Here is a 22,096-nt window from a genome sequence, read left to right on the forward strand (position 1 = left end):
AGAAAGGATATTGGTCACAAGTTCCGTTGTTACCAATAGAGTTTAATGGAACTTACCACCGCAGTTAGATAACGATGCTATTGGGAAATGCTCCCCTGTTCATGCATAACAACCACAAACACAGAACGATGATAGGCTCACCTGAGATGACAAATGCCTTGCTTTAGATATGAGAGCACTAGTGTAGCCAGAAATGTTTAAGTGTGTGGGCCTGCATAAAACTGGTTGGGCCAGGTGTGTAGCATATGAAAACTGCATGTCAAATTGCCAACAAAAAATACAGCACCAAGGTTCTTTACACAGTACTTCTAAAGCATGCATTAACATTAGGAGTTTGTTATGTTAATGTTCATTTCAAAATTTACTAATAGGACATTATTAAAATTAAAAGTTAACATTTAAAAGGTTAATGTGCAAAAGGCGATAGAGAGAGTGTCAGAGCGCTGTCCTTCAAGGCAGAATGGGGACTTTTATTATGAAACGCGCCTATAGCTGATAGCCGGAAGAGACGCTGTTCATTACTAGGAGATCGGCAGACTGCCTCCACCACTGCTCGTGATCGGGTTTTCTGCATAAACCAGTGTTAGAGACGTGCATCGTAGTTAATATCAGCCACATTTTGATTGTATATTGTGTTGTGTGCGCCCTATAAGTGTGAGTACAAATAATCCTGCAACGTTAACGTATGCTTGGTTTTATCAGTGATGACGCAGTTATTAGCTGTTCAGTGTTGCATGATAATGCTATTATCTACGTGCTATTCTTGTAACACATCTGTTGATTTACAATGTTTGGAGTTATAATGTTTATAATGCTATAAGTAATTTAGATAAATAATAGTGGATGCACTGTTATACGAAGTGTTTATACATCATTACTGTTAGAGGGGAGCAGCCTATAGTTGTGTACGAATAATAATACTTGTAATGGTGGTTTTATTAGAATATTGCTCTGTTTCTTTCAGAGAAACCACACCTTCCACCATAATCATACATTTCATGCTTCCACTGATAGCAACCCATGTATGTTCACCAGAAGTGGTCCCAGAGCCCATACTGAGCAGAGAGTATTTCCTCTGGATGTTTCCAAGGAGGCCTCTTTGTCTCTATCACGTACACCACTTCACGTCCACTGCAGTCCTCAAGTTTATCTGCCCACATCCTGTTAGTAGAAACGGACTGATGTGCATGTAAAGGCTGACTCCCCTCTCTGATTCGATCATAGTGCATCTGGGAAAATAAAACTGTTCCAACTGCTACTTCCCTCTGTGGTGTTCTGACCGACACGCCTGGTTCACTGCGATTTGAGCTAGCCCTAACAGTATAAGGTAGCCATTCACTATAATTAACATTTGCCTGAGCTGGTTAACAAAGATGAATAAACACGGTAACAAATGTATTGCAAATGTTAGTTAATGCATTAACTAACGTTAACTAAAGGAAGTTTATTAAAAAGCATTACCTCAGTGTGAAACAACGGCTTTGCAGATGATTTTATAATCGAACGTCTCTTGTCAGTTGTAAACATAACATTGTGGGTGGGACTAAAAGAAACGGACGAATCATAGTTTTGACAAGCATATGATGATACGCAGGGCCATATGCAGGATTTTATAAACACCGAGGTCCCAAAATGGAGATTGTTAGGGGTATTCGGGGGCATGCTCCCCTGAGGAAATTTTGGTTTTCCTGACTTACATGTGTGCATTTTAAGATGTTTTAAGGATCATAAATTGGATAATAATATAGGTTTAAAACCAAGTCAGTGGGCAGTAGTTGTATAAGTTATTTTCAAGATAACAGATTCTTAAACATGAGAATCAGATTAAATGTTGCAATGCATGATCCATGCTACAAACTGGAAATAGAGAAGATATCGTTTGTTTATGAATTTAATAAACTCAAGTTATAATTATCCTGGTAGCCTTCAGTAAAATAGAGTGTCTAAAATGATTAAACATGAATATTATAATTTTTTTAAAATATTTTTAATTCACACTTACAGAAATCTGTTCTAATAAGTTTAAATTGATTTTTATATTTTATGGGCATTTTTATGTTTATTAAGCCATTTTTTCTAAAATTGTCCATAGAGGTCGACCGATAGTGGATTTTACCGATAGCTAGGTTGGACCACACTGGCCGATACCGATTAATCAACCGATAGTTTTCAAAATGGATACTGAAAGAGAGCTAGTGCTATACTATTTAAAAAAAAAAAAAAAAAAAAAAAAAAGCAGCAACAGTACTGAACCATACTTTGTAAATGAATAAAAATATTAATATTATTTACTATATTGATCATTAAAGTTATTTCATAATCTGCTAATGTTAAAAGAAGAAACTTTAAAATGTAAAAATATAGCCTATGAGTAGCTAATAGTGAATGTTGAAATGAAAACACTCTAACAAGGAACAATACTTCTACAGTTTTCATTAATGCTACGAATGGACTTATTGTTAAATGTTACCATTTAATTTCAACAGTCATGCTTAAAGATGGCCATGTTTAAATATCTACACAAGGCCACAGCATTAAAATTACATACATATGGATATTGTATGTGTACTCACACACTTTATTTGCTTCTATTTTTTAACACTTGATAATTATCTAATCAAAAAAAAAAAGCGGAGCGCTGCGTCTAGGAGAACTCAGAGGTATCACGCACACACACACACCAGACGCTTTGCGTTCAAATCAAGTGGCAGTCTAAAACAATTTATTTAAATCACCAAACGGACATAAGTTTGCTTTAAGAATGAACAATGTGGCATAAATGAGTTTGAAGTTCGGTGTTTAAAAAAACAGAGCAAGTGGAAAGAGAACGCGCGATCTATTACAGCTCTCTACATGAAGCATACCGACTTTATTAGAGCCACAGAAAGACAAACGTTTTGCTGAAAAATGCACAATACATAATTTATAGTCTAGGGTGAAGTCATTATATACATTCACAATGATTTGGGACAAATATAATGTAATTTAATCGAAAACTATGTGAATGGCGCTCTGTTTCGCGGCAGGCTTTTCTGTCGGCTGCATTTAAATGCGCATCTGGAGTTTCCCGCTCTGTGCCGCGCGCAGTGTCACGTGTCAAAATAAACAACACGTGCTGTCAGTGATTTCCGCCTCTAGAGGCCGCTCTATTTATTATTATTATTTATAGTTGTGGCAACCAACTATCGTTGCCGATTAATCGGCAAAACCGATGAATCGGCAAAACCGATGAATCGGTCGATCTCTAATTGTCCATTTGTCTTTTGAGTCAAATTCTTACATTTAATCAGTGAATTAGAATAATAAGACATTTGGGCTGTTATCAAGCAAAGAAAATCAAATCAACTCAGAAGCTGCGTCTGAAGTGGCATTTAGATGCATTTACACACTGTTTAATGCAAGACATGAATGCATTTAACTGCAATTACAAATGCATAAATAATGTTTTGATATATTAAAAATAAAAGGTTAAATACTGATATTTGAAATGATTTAAAACATGAAAAAAATCGAAATGTGAAATTAAAACCACCAAAAGGTGGCAGCAAATCACTGTTAATAAGTGAGTCATTGCGATCGAACCGAATCATTTAAACGGTTGATTCATTCAGGAACGAATCACTGTCATGTTGCTCAGAAATGCAAAACTGTGGTTGTGTTTGGAATTATTTTTGTTGGTGAAATAGAGCAAAAACAGGCAATATGGTGTCTAAAACGTAAGTCCTCTTAATGAACTTTTTGTTTATTGAGCTGTTGTAAAAAAATCCATATCACATTTGTAATTATGGTAATTTTTGGAGAAAAATGGCACTCTTCGTGTGAAATTGATTAACTATATGAAGTGGTATAAATATATACATTTTCTGCCCCATGTCTTGAATTTGTGATCATTTTAAATGCATTTTAATAGACTGAATCATGCAGTGAAAGAACGCACTCTAAATGCGCAGAGACCGCACTCTAGTCTAGACTTCACATAATGTATGCGTGCGCTCTGTAGGGGTGTTTTGAATGGTTTTTGCAAAATACTCGATCATGTCAAATCGCACATCGACAACAACAATTACGATATTATTGCAGACTATATATCGCACACCCCTACTGCTGAGGCATCTCAGATGAAAAGATCTGTTACCTTGGCTTTTTATCCTTGCAGCACCAAAGCAGAATTAATATAAGGTCATTATTTTACAACTTCTGTTATTGGAAAAATACAGAGGTCCGGACCTCAATGGTGGGTCCGGCCCTGATGATATGCACCTATACTTACTTACTTACTCCTCTTCATCCCCTATGAGACATAAGGCTTCAATGAGCACTCTCCATTGCATTCGGTCCCTGGCAGCATGTTGGGCCTCTCCCCATGACAGGTTCATCTGTTCCAGCTCTTGTGTCACAGTTCTGCGCCAGGTGGTTTTAGGCCTCCCAGGTTTTCTTTTACCAGGTGGTGTCCATCTTAAGGCGATTTTTGTGATGCGGTCCTGCTCCATCCTCAACACATATCCTAGCCATCTCAGGCGTCTGTGCATAATCTCCTTGGTGATGCTCCAACTTCCCGTTTTCTTGTACAGTTCATTGTTGGAGATCTTATTAGGCCAAAATATCTGGCATATTCATCTGAGGCATCCATTATGGAACACTTCCATTCTCCTCATGTCTGTTTTGACAGCAGAACCGTACAGCAGAACGGACTTTACATTGCTGTTATATAGGAGCATCTTCGTTTTAAGACTGTATTGTTTTGATCTCCAGATAGACCAGAGTTGGGAGAAGGCACCCTGAGCCTTTCCCAGCCTTGTTTTAATATCTTTAGATGCCCCGCTGTCCTTACTGATGAGACTGCCCAGATAGGTGAAATCTTCCACAAACTCAAGTGGTTCATCATTAACAAGTATGGGTGCTGTGGGGATGGAGTTGACACACATCACTTGTGTTTTGGAGGTGTTGATACTGAGCCCAACTTGTATGGCAAAGTTGTTCAGCCTATCAGTCTTAGCCTGCATGTTGTACTAGTTGGTTGATAGGAGAGCAAGATCGTCAGCGAAGTCAAGATCTTCCAGCTGGGAGAACAGATTCCACTGGATGCCTCTGGATCTGTCTGCTGTGGTGTTGGTTGTGATCCAGTCTATGGCGACCAGGAATAGGATAGGGGAGATGATGCACCCCTGTCTCACTCCCGACTGCACGGGAAACCACTCAGAGAGGTCGTTTCCCATGATGACACTACACTCAAAATGTTCATAGAATGTTTTTATGATTGAGATGATGGTATTCCATAGGAGTGCAGTATCTTCCAGAGGGTGTTTCGGTGGACACTGTCGAAGGCCTTCCTGAAGTCCACGAAATTGATGTAGAGGGGTGTATTCCATTCCAAGCATTGCTCTATGATATTACGCAGAGCAAAGATCTGGTCCATTCATCCTCTTCCCTTCCTGAAGCCTGCTTGCTCCTGTCTAATCCTGGTGTCAATGGCTGTCTCTCCATCCGGTTAAGAAGGACTCTGCAGAACACCTTGCTTGGAATAGATAGAAGAGTAATTCCACGGCAGATGTCGCAGTTCTTAATGTTGCCTTTCTTAGGGATTTTGACAATAAGACCTTTGGACCAGTCCAGTCCAGCCAACACTGAGATCATTCCGCACGTGCACACGCTTGAGTGACTTCGCGGGAGAAACAGCGCCGCCATCTTTGTCAAGTTCACGAGTTAGGTGAGTTGCACTAAATAAATGTTATTTTTAGACTAAATTTAACGAGAAAATCATGCAACATATCCAATTTTTTTTGAGTAGACATTTAGAAAGTCTTTTATGAGTTGTTAAAAAGTGGATATACGACAGTGTATGTCAAGATCAGGCGTCAAGTGGCACTGAATAAATATTTGTACTTAATGTTATACTGCATTTATAAAAACTTTAAAATGTATATATTTATACACAAGCGTACAACATAAATAAAAACAGTGAATAAGCGTTGTATGATACGTTATGTCTGAGGGAAGTTTAAGTTAAGGGAACATGTTCTAACCTTGTTTAATCCATAAAACACAATGTCAAAAGCTGTGTTACTATAATGAATTCTTGTCTCGTGAATGGCGCTTCATAAGAGAAGTTCGTCGTTCTGAACGAAAATGAACAACTGAATCGTTTCATGAGGCCGTTCAAAGCGTCTCAGTCAGTTCTAGGTTAGTCAATCACTAGATCGTGAACACAAGTTCCTACACGGGGAAAGACCGTGGCTCAGTAAACACTGGGACAACTGATCGATCAATTTGTAAAACGTCACCATTGGCATTTATCAACAGGCAGGACCGTTATATTTTGATATTATTTTATGCTATTTAAGGTAACTTAGCCCTATAATATGAAATGTACATGTTCTCTTACAAATCCAGTCAGCATCAATGCTGCCTGTTGTGCAATGGATGGATTTATGCCAAAAAAAAAAAAAAAAAAGGTTTCAACTTCTGTTTCATCACAAATTGACTTAATTAACTGATATTGATACATTGAAAATGATTTAATCATTTAATTTTTTTAACTTAAAATTCTCCATCAGGGTGTGGCCCAAGGTTTCATTGGTGCTTTGTCATCACTGCAAGATTTCAGATGCAACCCAGTCAGTTCTTCCAAGGCACCAAACACCAGACCGCTCCACTGCAACTACATACTGTGTGTACCTTCAAGACTAGGAGTTTAATGTTTTCATTCCAGGTAATGTGTGTAAATGTTTAGAGTGTTTTCTAAAATTAAAATGTGCTTTATTGTTCTCAGTGGCATCTACGCTAATATTAGTCTGTTTCATTCTTATTCCGAGGTCACCATAGCCACCCAGATCCAGTCCGTATCCAGATAAGATGGTGGATCAGCACCTAGAGACGACCTCTACAGCCCTGAATGTCAGCGGAGACCATGTCAGCTAGATGAGCTCCAGAGACGGATCCCCAGTGAAGACCTCGTTGGCCATCAGGACAAGACAACGAGAACCAGACAAGTCCTCTGCTCAATCTGACCTGTGCAGGAATTAAACCATGCCATGCTGGTTTCATCTGGTCAGAGGAGAACTGCCCCTCGACTGAGCCTGGTTTCTCCCAAGGTTTTCTACTCCATTTCTGTCACCTATGGAGTTTTGGGTCCTCGCCGCTGTCGCCTTTGGCTTGCTTATTTGGGGACGCTTGGCTGATTGCATAGACACTATTGGAAGAGAGCTGAACTGAATGATGATTTCATTGAATCATCAATGAACTGACTTTAACTGGAAAAATGACTTCTTAATGTCGTCTTGCATTATTAACAAACTATTTTCCTGTTTGACTGTAAAGCTGCTTTGATGCGATCAGTATTGTATGAAGTGCATTATAAATAAAGGTGACTTGACTTGATTTTATATACTGTAACACCTGGTTCATTTTTTTTTTTTTTTGTGACATCTGCCTCATTTTAAAGATGTAATTGTGAACAGTAGAAATATTTGTAAATGTTTGTTTGTTAACATTTTGTTTAGCTTGTTTAGGTTTTTCTTAGTTCATTAAAGTTTAAACTGAATTTTGCAGTTGTATTACAGATGTAAGGTTTGTCAGCTGGAGCTTTAAAGGGATAGTTCACCCAAAAGTGAAAATTTGCTGTTCATTTACTGACCCTTAGGCCATCCGAGATGTAGGTGACTTTTTTTTCTTTAAGCCTGTATGTTTAGTCTGTATGACAAATGGTATAAATGGAGACTGTTATTAAATAATGGCTATTATGTGTTGTAAATTGTGTGTTTTTAGTGATTGATAAACACCAGTTAATCATTTTTAATAATTTTGTTAAACTATAAGAATATATGTTTTAGTTCCCCCGCAATTTCTTATGATGCCCAAATAATAAATCTTAGTTGAGGTAACATATAAAACACATGGAGTAAAGTGTTACATTTTAATTGACATAACTTGCTGTAGTCTTCTAAATGCTTGACCAATTAAAACATTTTATTTGAATGGACTATAAAACTACTTTTTAGAGTGTAGACAGTGTCTGTTCCCTGAATACTGAGGACAAATGATATGCTTACTAAGGGATATAGAATAAAATCAGTTTGCGATTTAACCAAATTATAGCAAAGTAAGCTAAATAATGTCACAAAACTCTGGACTATTGATAGTACCCAGAATATCCAGTAAATGTAGTGTCCAGTAAAGGAGGCAGAGATTTTTTGTATTTTTGTATCAAATAGCCTTCTGATATTGTTTGGGGCTCAGACGCACTCTCTCTCTGTTTAAATCTAGATTAAAAATACATCTTTTAGCCAAGCATTCACACAACACATCTCATAACCTTGTACTCTAGTAATAAATGCACAATCATTCTTCTCCTTTTGTTTTCCTGTTTCTATGTCTCAGGTTTCCCATCCCAGTGTTACTACAGCTTAGATCCAGCCTCACTTGTGATTACTTCAGATGATGCCAACACTCATGAAGACCCCAGATGATGGCAACTACAGATGAACATACCAACCTGACAAATGTTATGTATTGTCATCATTGCCCTAAAGCATACGTTGAGTGATTTTCAACCCACTTTGTATTGTTACTATGATGGTAATATATGTGAACGAACAATGTTTAATCTTTCTCTGAGTTCCATGAGATATACCCATTTATTTGTCGGCCAAATAATATTTTGCATTATCCGAATAATGTTTACAGACTTTGTGACAGTATAAAGTGGATTTAAATTCCCCGAACCTACCCTTTAATGGTTGCCCCTTTAACTGAACATGACTTTGAACACATAACTTGTCTTATCTTAGAGTTATTGACATATAGACATTCATTTGTTTCCAGAAGATGCTCCCCATTGAGTCACAGTCACCTCAGGCTGTTGATAGGTTTTTTTTTTTTTTTGAAACCTTGAAATTTTCTAAAGCTGCTTTGATTGTGAAAAGCATTGTACCCTTACAACAGTTAACCATGTTTTTACTATGGTAAAACTAGTAATAACTGTAGTAATCAGGGTTTTTTAGTTTTTCTCAAACTAAGGTTTTGATATCATGGTTCTACAATAGTAATATTTTAGTAATGCTTCAGTAAAACTGTGGTAACCATAGTTTTTGAAACCATGGTGAAGTTTAAAAAAAAAAAAAGAAAAAAAAAAACGAGTAATAAAGTGTAGTCTATAAAGTACAATCAAAAGCTTTAATTATAATCACATTGCACTTGAATAAAGTTACAGGTGTAATCTGCCGACTGTCCTGCATGTGACCTCATAATTCTGTCCTCTTACGATGCACGTATTTACGATTACTCCAGAGCACCCGTAGATCTACGAGGATTTGCAAGTACTACTTAAGTTACGATGGTTTTGGAATAAGGTCCGCAAGTCTAAGATGATTAGTGCGATCCTTTTTTTCGTTCATGGTGGGTTCGTTTGTTACAATCCATTCCACAGCCGACGTTTTTGGTTTTCTTCTTTATTAAATTATTTATTAAATCCAGACAATTGGTTGATGAAACATTGATTGAAATTAAGATACAATTCATACAAAACGAAATGCACTTCAAAGAAAGGCTTTCTACTCAACGAAGTGGTCAAAATCTGACCCACTCCATGTCTCCAGACATATTGTGCATCTTATGAGCCTATCTTGGTCATGCTGTTCTCTTTTCATAATCAACAGATGAAAAAAAAATATATATATATACATATATATTATTGCCTAATATTTAAACATAAATAGGCCTGTGAAACTAAATAGGCTCCACTTTCTTTAACCCTCTGGCCGACGAATGCACCGGTGCGTTCTGATGGATTTTTTTGCGCATGACAGTGGAAACAACTTAAAATAACCTACTCCGTCATTTTTTGGCAGATTAGTGCAAGACATCCTTCTAAACTATAAATGGTCTACTTTTAAACAAAACCTTGTGCTTTTGTAAAATAAAAATAAAATGAATAATAAACAGGGTGCGCTTTCAGCCGTCCCTGAGAGACTCTTTCTGAACCACGTCTCAAAGATGAACTGAAATTCAACAAATAATGATCAATTTATCATATGTATATGGAAATTACATATAACAAATAAAACGACTATTCATTCTGTGGAATATTTTTAATAGTTTCCTCAAAGTACTAGCCTATTGAATAGGCGTAATTGGACGTGTCCCCACGACCCCATCACTTTTTGCAACATCTGACGGTGATGCACGGATGTACCTAAAGAAAGAAACATCTCCATTGGATAAGAAATTCGTTGGTGTATGTCAAGTAACAGGCGATCTATCTCTGGAATGTGTTGTTTTTGAAATCATGGGGAGTGCTTGTTGCCGCTGTTATCAGTTCTCTCTTGGCGCTCGTGCACAACGCGCAATCTTCACACAGACGATTGAGCGCTTAGTTCTGGTAAAAGCACAAAACCAGAACAAAATGCACACAAACGTGTCCCTGCTCTTGATATACAAACACTGATGAACACTTTTGGTTTTAATGAAAAAAAAGAAAAAAAAAATCCTTATGAGGGTGGATTAGAATCCAGAACCTCGGAAACACGTGACAGAAATTCTAACAATAGACTATCAAAGCACACAAGCAAAACATGCGAATTTATGTATTTATTCACTGCTATGAAGAATCTCGATCGCCATTAATTATATTGAATTATTAATATTTATATGTATATTAACATCAGGAGCGTCATGTGACACACAGCAGCCACAACAGCACTCATGTTTTATTTACTTTTTTCCTTTTCATTTGAAACATTCCCAAACGCATTAACTATATCATGAAATATTTTGATTCTCACCTTTATAGATTATGTTCTGGGTCTGGGTTTTATTCATATGAATGTGATTAGCCTGCTTCCCAAGTTGGACTTAGTGCGTATCTGGGCAAAAAATACCAGTGCTGACATTATAGTAATATCTGAAACATTGGCTTAATAAAACGGTTCCAGATAAAGCCATAGGTATTGATGGTTATACGGTTTACAGGGCTGATAGACCAAAAAGGGGGGAGGGGGAGGGGTAGCAGTTTATGTTAAGGATAGATATGAAGTTATTGTGTTACTTTCTGAGTCAGTAGTTAAAAAAAATATGAATTATTAGCTTTAAACCTTATTGTTTCCAAGACCTTACATCTTACAGTAGTTGGCTGCTACAGACCTCCATCAGCTAGTAATGATGCCATTTCCTCTCTGATGCATTCAGTGACTTACTTGAATCACAAAGAGCTGGTCCTCCTGGGTGATTTTAATGTGAACTGGCTGCAGTCGGCATCTGATGTTTTAAACAGAGGTGTAAAAAGTACTCAAAAATGTTACTCAAGTGAAAGTAAAAGTACGGAGTGAAAATTTTACTCAATTAAAAGTAAAAGTATCGGTCCAGAAACATACTCGAGTAAAAGTAAAAGAGTACCACATTAAAATTGTACTTGAGTATTAAAAAAGTAAAAGTAACAGCAAGAATGAAAACTAGATATTCTTGTTTAAGCTTTTAATGTCTTGCAACACGAAGTGAATAAACCACATACAATGTTTTATCCTGCTTTAGAATGGTTTGTATTTAAATTGTATTTACCTATCAAACTACAAGACACACCTAATGCCATTATGTAACATGCTACTCAAAGTTGTAAAACCTCTGATTTAACTTAAGCAGAAGCTGATTTTCAAAATTGTGAGAGTCAAGCCTAGCTCTTTTGGGGCTGAAAAGCAATCCTGCAGTGCTGAAGAGCCTCTCACAGGCAGCTAATGCAGGAAGAGGTGTATTAGTCTTGATAGAGAGGCAGCAAATTGCAGGGAACGTGAGCAGAGACTCCCTGGTGTCTGAAACACAGGCCAGATATCCATCCAGCTGTTTGCTGGCTTAATGGGTTGTCGGCTTCAAAGTGGCAAAAAAATCTTCATCATCAGATGAACTGTTGGCCAATTCCTTGTTGTGGTCCAAAGGCTCCAAATGCAGTCTGATGTAGTCCAGGCCTACAAGCAAAGTAAGGAGACAGAGAAAGGTTTGGTTGAGCAATCATCTACATCTAAATGTCTAAAACCATGCAAATCTCTTATTTTAGCTTAAATTCTAACAGCATTTCCAAGCCACATAAGATAGAGTTTTGTTTCAAGAAACACTGATGGACAACTACAACCTGCTGCATGAGTACTATTCATCAATATTCATATTGAGATTACAGACCAAGAATGGCTCATAATATTCATAAAAGGTGCACTTGTAATAGCAAGAACCATTTTCAGATAAGGCTTTTAGATGGAAGTACACAAAAAAAAAAAAGTGTCATATTGGTATGGCTCAAAAGTTGCTCAGATTAGAATTCTTCAAGTTTGTTGCTTGCATTAATTTACCTTGTTTTATGATGGTTTCATCATTTGTCCAAGAGGTCCGAAATTTAGGTAGAAGGATAGCAGCTGCGATGACCTCAGGATCTTCAAACATATGCTCGAATCGTGTTTGGATTCCTTGTTGTAGGGCATCCACAAGTGGGCCACAGTATCTGAGAGAATGGTGGAGTCGCTGAAGTTTTAAGCTTAACTGATGGACACTAGGCAGCAGCCACCCCAGCTGTGTATTTGTTTCCGCTTGCAAGATGTTCAGTACTTTTGCAACTGGACGCATTGTGTTGGCCCACTCTGTCAAGAACAGCATTTCTGCTGGATTAAACCTACAGGAGAAATTGGCATGATCAAAGAGTATACAATAACCACAAATCAAAGTTGTTTACGTAAAGAGTGGAAAAACACTTACATTGGAACCTCAAGAGAGGTGCATATATTCCTAAGAGCACCTTCTCCTGCTTCTTTGCAAATTTTAAGGATTCTGTCAACAGCCATGAAAGTTGAATTCCACCGCGTTTGGTTTGGCCTTAAAAGCTGAAGTCTACTTTCTGCTTCAACAGCTTCAGCTGCTAGAGCCGATCAGCTGCTTTTATTCCATAAAGCTTGGCACTTGCCAAAGACAGATCTGTAGAATTTCTTGTAGTGTTCATTTGAGAGAGCTTTTTGGGCATCAACGCTTGAGACTAGGTTAAGTATGTGGCAGGCACACTTTTGATGTTTTGGTAGCTGGAACTTGAAGCCATCATCTTGGTCCAGGAGTAGGGAGGCATCTTGGAATTCCACACCATCACTTCCCTCATCACAGCCTTCAGAATCAGTGTAATCACTTTCACGCTTGCTTGCCTCAGTCTCGATATCATTGTTTTCAGCACCAAAAACTCTGAAAGCCTTCAGGAAGTTGGGTGGTGGTTGTGCAAACAACCTTGTCACATATTTCATACACTGAGTGGATATCATTCATAGCACTGGCCAGTACCTCAAAAGTATGAGAGCCCTTTAATCTTTTGCAGGCAAGTGCAGCAGAATGTCTTTCAAGACTTTCAGGGTTTATCCAGTGAGCAGTTACACCAATGAATGACTTTCTATGTGCAGTCCAACAATCCACTGTGGTTCCAATCCACTCAACTTCACTCATGGCAGCAGTCACTTTGCGTTTCATGATCAGAGCAGCTTCAGCTATCTTGGAGCGTAAAGTAGGCCTTGTAATGACAGAACTGCCAGGCTGCAGTGTACTAATCAGCTCTTTAAATGATGGCAGATCAACAGTGCTGAAAGGGTGAAGTCCTTGAATGATGTACCTCAATATAGCTTTGTTCATGGTGACTGGAGACACATGTTTGACAGGGAAAACAGAGTCAACTTTCAGTTGCTTACTGCTGGAAGCATGGTTAGAGGTCCCGATCTTTCTCTTCTGTGCTGTCAATTTAGAGTAGTTTTTGAGATAATTTGGGTGCATTCTCTGTAAAACAACAAATAAGAAAACCATGTCTTCATATTGGTATGCAATATAAATGTAACAATTACATTTACGCACTCTCTGATTACAGCATTAATAAAATTGAGCCATTTGCAGCAAATTGCACACTTTATAATGTTAACTACTTGTTGATTTTAGAAATACAGTAGCATTAAGTGACTAATCGAACATGAATTTTAATTTTTCTGTTTTATTGACAAAACCAAGACTTTAAGGCTGACATGACAGGGTTGATTGATTCGATAATCATTTGTAATGATTTAGTTACGTTACATTAGTTTTGACAATACAATGTGATTTCTGGTAATCCATATCTTCTACACATCGTCTCGCTTGGTCGATCAGTTCACGGAGATCTTTTCTTGTGCATGAATTCAACAACAATGAGAGCGCGGGACAGTAATGATTATTCAAAGCAATACAGTCAGCTAGGCGCCAAAGTTGCCTTGGATCTACTTACTTAAACCCTCAACAACTGCCACAGATTGCAGACAATTACCGTAGCAAATAGTTTGAATTACAAATGCATTCCTAACATTTTATTACATAAGCCTTATATCGTTATTCGCATGTATTAACGAAAATAAGCCTACTAAAGTTACATACATAAGCGGCTTGCCAGTCAAAGTCAAAACTTGCAAAAAAAACAGTATCAGTAAAACAAAATACTTACCTCAATATGCTTCCTTAAGTTTGATGGCGAACTTTTGAAGGCCGATATTTCCTTGTTGAGTGGGAGACAAAGTATACATTTCATCTTGTATGAATCCTTACTAATACCACAAAAATAAAAAAATTCGCTAAGGTACGGCCACGGGTGCTCTTGATCCTGTGGCTGATTTAGGACTGTGTTCGCAGCTGAATCACGTTCTTCCTCCATTTTCTTCCACTGATTGACTGTTATAATTTCTCTCAGGTCCAGGTCAAGGTGCTGTGCATTGTGGTAATTGATGCGACATGACATCACTTCCAAAGGACCAATGAACATGTCTGACCAATTTCATGGAATGTTAAAACGAATCTCATTGGCAGAATAAATAACATTTAAATTAAACTGGGCATCAGCGCAATTCAATTGGTTTGCTAGTAGCAAGGGAAAATAGAATGGTGATCTCCAAAAATGAGTACTTTTTGACTGTAAATACAATTGTAAGGAGTAAAAAGTACTTTTTTTTCTTTAAAAATGTAATTAAGTAAAAGTAGAAGTATTCATTTTTAATTTTATTCAAGTAAAGTACAAATCCCCAAAAATAATACTTAAGTACAGTAATCAAGTAAAATTACTCAAGTACTTTACACCTCTGGTTTTAATGCAATCTGTGACACTCTTAATCTCTTTCAGTTAGTTGAGTCACCTACTAGACCTAACTTGAAGGATAGTAAAAAGTCCACATTAATCGATCTCATTTTTAGTAATGCTCCCCATAAGTACTCTTTAGCTTCTGTATATGCTAACGATGTTAGTGATCTCTGCGTCGTTGCCATAGTCAGAGATACCAAATTACCTAAGCATAAACCACGCATTATTACTAGAAGATGTTTGAGACACTTTAATGAACAAGGTTTTCTTCTTGACGTAGAACATTACAATTGGGATAGGATCTTTCTTAAACCCACGATGCAGAGTCAGCCTGGATATATTTTTATGATGGTTTTATATCGATCATCAATAGGCATGCACCTCTTAAAAAATTTTGTGTTAAAGGTAGGGATAATTCCTGGTTTTCTGAAGCCCTATCTGCTCTTATTCGTGAGCGTGATGTTGCTTGGGCAAAAACTAGACTATCTGACTTAAGCTCCGACTGGATTTATTTTAGGCAGCTTCAGAATAAAAGAAAGGCTAAGGCTGATTATTTAATTGCTAATTCTACTCTTAATGCAAATAATCCCAAGAAATTTTGGCAAAACATAAAGATGATAACAGGTAGTAAAAACACCTCTAGCTTTCCTTCATGTATAAATATGGATTCCACTAGCATATCTGATAAAGAACAAATGCTTAATTGTTTTAATAAGCATTTTGTTGCCTCCAGGTTTTTATTTGAATCACTTAATTTAGCATGTACTGATTCTAATTTTATTAACGCAGAAAGTCGCTTAAAAAAGGATGAATTTAGATTTAAACAAATTAAGAATTCTGACGTTCATACAGCACTCAAATTACTTGATACAAACAAATCACCAGGCCCTGATTGTGTGGAATCTGTTTATTTGAAATTAGCAGCAGACTTTATTACATCTCCTCTGACTTATATTTTTAACTTATATCTTTCCTTAAATACTGGTGTCATTCCGGAAATCTGGAAATCAGCTTTTGTTGTTCCTCTATTAAAAGGGGGAGATTCTACTATATTAGATAATTATAGACCAATTTCTGTGTTTTATCAAAGATCTTAGAAAGCCTTATCAGTGAACAGTTGACATGTTAGTTGAATGCAAACAAAGTGTTGTCCATTAATCAATCTGGGTTTCGTAAAAAACACAGTACTACAACAGCTGCTTTGAAAGTTCTAAATGATATTGTGGGCTCGATTGATAATGGTGATTTCTGTGCTTCTCTTTTTATTGACTTATCAAAGGCTTTTGACACAGTGGATCATGAAATATTGCTGCATTAATTGAAGAGTGTTGGTTCTTCAAGTGATGTTATTTCCTTGTTTAAAAACTATGTAAGTGGAAGAACTCAGTGTGTACAAGCTGAGGGTAAATTATCTGATTCATTGGTGATTGCAAAAGGTGTTCCCCAAGGATCTGTGCTGGGTCCCCTTCTCTTTACCATTTATATAAACAGTCTTGATTACGACTTTCAGGATGCCAACTTTCATTTCTATGCAGATGACTCTGTCATGTATTGTAGTGCTTCTTCTGGACAACAAGCCCTTTTTAAGCTCCAGTCAGCCTTTGATGTCATCCAATCACAGATTTACAATCTAAAACTTGTTCTGAATGTTGATTAAACCAAGTATATGTTGTTCTCAGGTCCAAAACATTATAATAATTTATCCTCTCTTCAGACCCTACAAGGTACCGTGATCGAATTAGTAAAAGAGTACAAATATCTTGGCATTACGATCTTTGGACAATGTACTATCTTTGGTGTGTATCTTTTAGCTCTCACATTACTCAACTGAAGACAAAATTGAAAAAAAAAATCAAGCTTGGGTTTTATTTTAGGAACAAGTTTTGTTTCTCATTCAATGTACGAAAGAAATTGGATACTACTACTTTTCTACCCGTGCTTGACTATGGTGATGTAGTGTATCAGTTCGCACCATCATATCTTCTCTCCTCTTTAGATGCTGTTTATCATGGTGCTTTAAGATTTATATCAGATTGTAAACCCTCAACTCATCACTATATATTGTATAACAGAGTAGGTTGGTCTTCTTTGCCTATCAGAAGAAAAATGCACTGGTATTTAATTATCTATAAAGCCATTTTGGGGATGTTACCCTCATATCTCTGCTGTAAATTGTTGAGAAATACTTCCTTCGCTCACAAAATTGTTATACTCTCTGTTCCTTTTGTTCGATCTGAATTAGGTTAAAAGGCTTTTATGTATGCTGCTCCGACTGACTGGAACCTTCTGCAAACGAAATTGAAATTACAAAATTTGCTGTCTTTGGATCATTTTAAAACAGTTACTGGGCAAATGGAAATTGACTCAATGATATGTAACTGTTTTTAAGTGTCTCTAGTCTGTTTGTGTTGTAATATTTTGTGATGAAACTGATGTATTGCTGCCCATTTTGGCCAGGACACTCCTGCGAAAGAGATTTTTAATCTCAGAGAGTCTTTTCTGGTTAAATAAAGGTTAAATAAATAAATGTTATTTGATCTAGTGGGCATGGTCAAAGTAACCTAATAATGTAATCTATTAACTATGCATAAAAACCTGTCTTTTTACTTAATTAACAGATATGGGTGTCATGCCATAACATATTTTAATACGACTGGTTTTATATTTAATGTGAATTTAACATTGAAAGTTAATGTGAATAAAAACATTGTAAGTTAGGCTACTAAGTGATCCACTATATTTACTCAATAAAATTGAGTGATACACTATATTTACTCAATAAAATTGTCAACAGATTACAAGCAATATTATTAATTAAATGCAACACACAAAAAATGATTAGAATTAATCAAATGAGATGATTACAAATTAACCATTCAAAATGAGTAAAATAGCCAAAAAAAATTAAGTAAAATTTAAAGAAAAATATTGGTTTCATTGGACAAAAAACACTATGCTAATGATACTATGTTATGCATGTCAGGCCAGTAGTTGGCAATCAAGAAACAGTGCGCAAAAACGTAATATGCATGCACATGATGTCACCTTTTTCACAAATTCATGTTTTTGTTGTTTACATGGAGATGATACAGGCATCTTGTTCAACAGCTTGTGTTTCCAGGCCCCCAAAACTGAATTATTGAAAACACCTGATGTTAACACAGAATTCATGATTCAGAGAAAATCATGTTTTACCATTGGGTGACGGTGGTCAATGTTTTCTTTAGTTGGGCTTGACTCTTTAACATTAGGTATTGTTTGGCTGCTGTAACTGAGCTAGACAACAGTTAAGACAAGCCAAGAGAAAAAGTGATTGGGTGGTGTTGGTTATGTTTTGACATCATCATCATCATCTGATCTGAATCTCTGAGTTGGATTTACCGAATTTTTAAAAGCTCTCCTGATCAAATAATAAAAATAATAAAAAAGCTTTCATCTAGGCACACAGACATCAAGTATCAGCATGAGAACCTCAACAATGGTGACCGTCAAATGTTGCAGTGCATTCTGGGTGCCACCAATCAAAACTCGTCAATAGCTCCCATCATGCATTGCATATTTTTAGTAGTTTGTTTTGTGACGTTCAGAGTTGATCTGTTTATCTGAATATGCTATTTATCACCGTTGTTGAGATTCATACTCTGATTCTTGATGTCAGAGTGTGCCTAAAAGAACTATTGTTTTTTTTTGGATCAGAACAATTCTTAAGAAACCCTTTGGATTATACTGAAAATTTCAGATCTTATACTGTAGAATTACAGGACTGCTGTAGTCAAAGTAAATCTAATTCAGAGATTAAGCTCTAAAAGAGTTCAGAGATTCAGGTCAAATGATGATGACAATACATAATCAACACCACTAGACCACCTTTTCATTTGGCTTGCCTAATTGTTGTTTAACTCTGTAACAGCAGCCAAACAAAATGTAATGTTAAAGAATCAAGGGTCAAGAGCCCAACTACATTTCTTTGTACATTTATTTATTTAATTATTTATTTATTTCTAATTATGGCAGGATTGGCATTCCGTACTCTGCGCTCCGGGAGCGATCGACACAGACGGACTTCAGTTTCACACAAAACAGATCACAAACACCTGAATTTAGCTCTTGTTGTGTTCTACTGAAGTCAGTCTGTGTCGATCGCTTCCGGAGCGCGGAGATCGCGAGCTCACTGCAGCGTCTCCTTTTAAATCCATTAAAAGTTTATTTGCATGTGTTTCAGCCTTTTAAGTTAAAGCACACCAGCAACTGAACATAATACATGTAGAAGAACATAGTACAAAGCTAAATTGAGTGCATGTGAGCTGTTTTTAATGTTTTACTGACATGCACGTCGCAATCGCGGCAGCTGCCCTCCGCGTTTGAAAGGAGAAACACATACAACAAACAACATAATTTTCATGTGTTTTACAGCCTTATAAATCAAAACATTCCACACTGTAAAAGATGATGCACTGTTAACTTAGTAAAATTACGTTCATCTTACTTATTTGTTTCTGCTCTGTTGACAATACTCAGTTTGATCGAGTTTTTATTACTTTCTGTTACTTAAAGCATTGCAATTAAGTACAATAAACTTAATTTCTTTGTGTTCAATCAAAAGGTCGAACATGTGGCTCCTTTGTGCATGTGTTATAGACAGAGATGCACATTAGTTTTTCAACCTGGTTCTCAAAAGAGAACCTGGAGATTTGGTTTGGTCCTCACACTGCACATCACTGTAAAAACTAAAGGTGCCTCAAATATCCTTTTGAGTACTCAAGGAACTTCAAAATGTATTTTAAGTGCCTCAAAGCTCTTTTTCTCATAATAGGGTTCCCAGAGAAACCATTTCAGTCTTTGCAGTTCTTTCAGGAACTTATGGGATCCTTGAAGCACTTTGTTTTCAGTTCTGAGGTTCTGGAGTCACCCTTTCATTACACTGAGACCTCAGAGTGCTCTGCAGGTTCCTGGAGGAACTCAAATTTTAAAAATTGGTTATTGTAAGATCTGTTAACATTGAAGTGGTTCCTTGAAGATCTTACTTGTAAAAGCCAGCATCTGGAGGAACCTAGAGATTCCAGTGAGAGCAATAAAATATTACAACAGTGACCAGACAATGTGATGTGTATTTATTTATTTATTTATTTATTAATTTATTTAATTTTAACTTCATTGGAATGGTACAAAACTTGGTGGATTTTGTAGCACTTGCTGTGTGAATACACAAGAAAATCACTGACATGATTATAAAAGGCTAAATGGTCTTAAAAACTGTGAAACTTGTTTGCAGTCAAAAATGATCGGCAAAGGAAATTGATTTGAAATTGATTGAGAAATATGAAAAATATGAAAACGTAAAACAATTTTTGGGTGTAGAATACAAATAAGCCACAATGAAAAAAGCAAAACAACAACAGACAAAAGACACGATCTAATGAATTTATGTGGGACGAAATAGGTTAACTTTTAAATCACAAACAGTGATTTTAGCCATCTTTTCTTATTATGTCAATGTTACGCCGAAGTTATTAATTTGTTAAATATTTAACATTACGTGTAGCATATTGTGTCTATATAGTGGATTACTCAGTAAATATTAATCCATGACATTTAATATTTGGGCTATCATTACTATACATGTTTATCCTACTTAAATTTATTTTTGATTCATTCACACACGTACATAAAGTCTGCTTTTTTTTTTCTTTTTTTCTCTCTTCCCAGAACATCCAGTAGGCTACGCTATTTCTCTGAATATCTCCAAGGGTCATTTGAGCAACGGTAAATATAAGTATTTCTGGGCTTGGAAATAACGGAAACTGAAATCGCTCACTAGTTTACTCACTGGCGTATTCCTGACGTGTACAGTGCATTGTGCGTCGGAAAGCTGTCACAGATCAATGGTATATTAATATAATATGTTATATTTTTCTATAGGGCTCACTGACCAGCAATAAATGTGTTTATTTCCTAATCTGAAATAGACCTAAATGAAATTGTATCTGCCATATCTGCTATATTGACAGACTCTGCAGTACTGCATGAAACACAAGCAGAAAATTATGTATGGATCAAATTTCATATACACTGTTACTTTTATTTGAAACAGACAAAGACTTTCTATTTATGTTTCCATTTTTATTATACAGAAATATGTTCTGCATATGCTTCATGAATATGGCTCAATAAAGAGCAGCTCTGAGAATCTGTTGTCCTTTTCCTTTGTGTTTATCATTTTCTAAGTTAACTATCCTTTTTTTAATTTACTTTTATAGGGACACCTCAAATTTGAGGCAGTGGAAAATTGATGATGTCTGTTGCTGGCTGACAAAAAATGACCTATCTGGACTTAACTTCATCTTTTGAAGGTGTGTGAACAATGTGAACAATGACTATTTACAATTGCCCACTGTGCAACAAGAAGACATTTTATCTTATACATTTACTCAAACACATCAGACTATATCACCAGCATGAGCCTCATTTCCACATAACTTGTGGACTTAATGGATGCAGCCATACCGCTTCATACCGCTCTCATGTTTACCGTAAACATAAGGCACTGTTAAAACGGCATCATTCTGTGGATAACCAACAACATGTTGAGAATGATTTAGGATCAGAAATAGCAGAAGAAGATGAGCATCTACCATGTGACTCAGTACAGACAGAAAAAATGATAAAGGCCTGCAACCTTACTCATGAAGAATTAATTGAAGGTTTAAAAAAAAAGCCTTTGCTTGTTCATCCTAAAAATTCGAGAAAAACATACAGTGCCAGCAGCTGTACAGAAAAGTGTTGTTGAAGATCTCAGGACAGTATGTGATACATTCATCACACACTACAAAGAAGCCATCAGTTTTCACCTGACAAATAATCAAATACATATTGAAGATGACCATGAGCTCCAGGTTTTGCTAGATAATGGCATGTTCTTTGAGCAGTGCATTAGGAGCATTAGTTCTGAATGGATGCTGGAACAATACTGTGTCCAGGAGCTGGATATGATACAGCCCA

The 22,096-nt window shown here is 36.5% G+C and overlaps 2 long non-coding RNA genes across 3 annotated transcripts; one reads left to right on the forward strand and one right to left on the reverse strand.

Annotated features, from left to right (window-relative positions):
- The first annotated feature begins 7 nt into the window (after nucleotides 1-7).
- On the forward strand, nucleotides 8-8,370 carry LOC131550556 (uncharacterized). 2 transcript variants are annotated; one of them, XR_009273573.1, is made up of 3 exons: nucleotides 8-5,204; nucleotides 5,280-5,707; nucleotides 6,555-8,370. It is a non-coding gene; the product is annotated as an uncharacterized LOC131550556 (long non-coding RNA). The 2 variants fall into 2 exon arrangements; XR_009273572.1 differs by having other exon boundaries at nucleotides 8-654; nucleotides 965-5,707.
- Nucleotides 8,371-8,377: 7 nt separating this feature from the next.
- LOC131550559 (uncharacterized) lies at nucleotides 8,378-18,955 on the reverse strand. Its single transcript, XR_009273576.1, has 3 exons — nucleotides 12,730-18,955; nucleotides 12,330-12,646; nucleotides 8,378-11,951 (listed from the first exon to the last, which is right to left on the reverse strand). It is a non-coding gene; the product is annotated as an uncharacterized LOC131550559 (long non-coding RNA).
- Nucleotides 18,956-22,096: the final 3,141 nt, after the last annotated feature.

This window comes from Onychostoma macrolepis, chromosome 12 (assembly GCF_012432095.1).
Source record: "Onychostoma macrolepis isolate SWU-2019 chromosome 12, ASM1243209v1, whole genome shotgun sequence".
Lineage (NCBI taxonomy): Eukaryota > Metazoa > Chordata > Actinopteri > Cypriniformes > Cyprinidae > Onychostoma > Onychostoma macrolepis.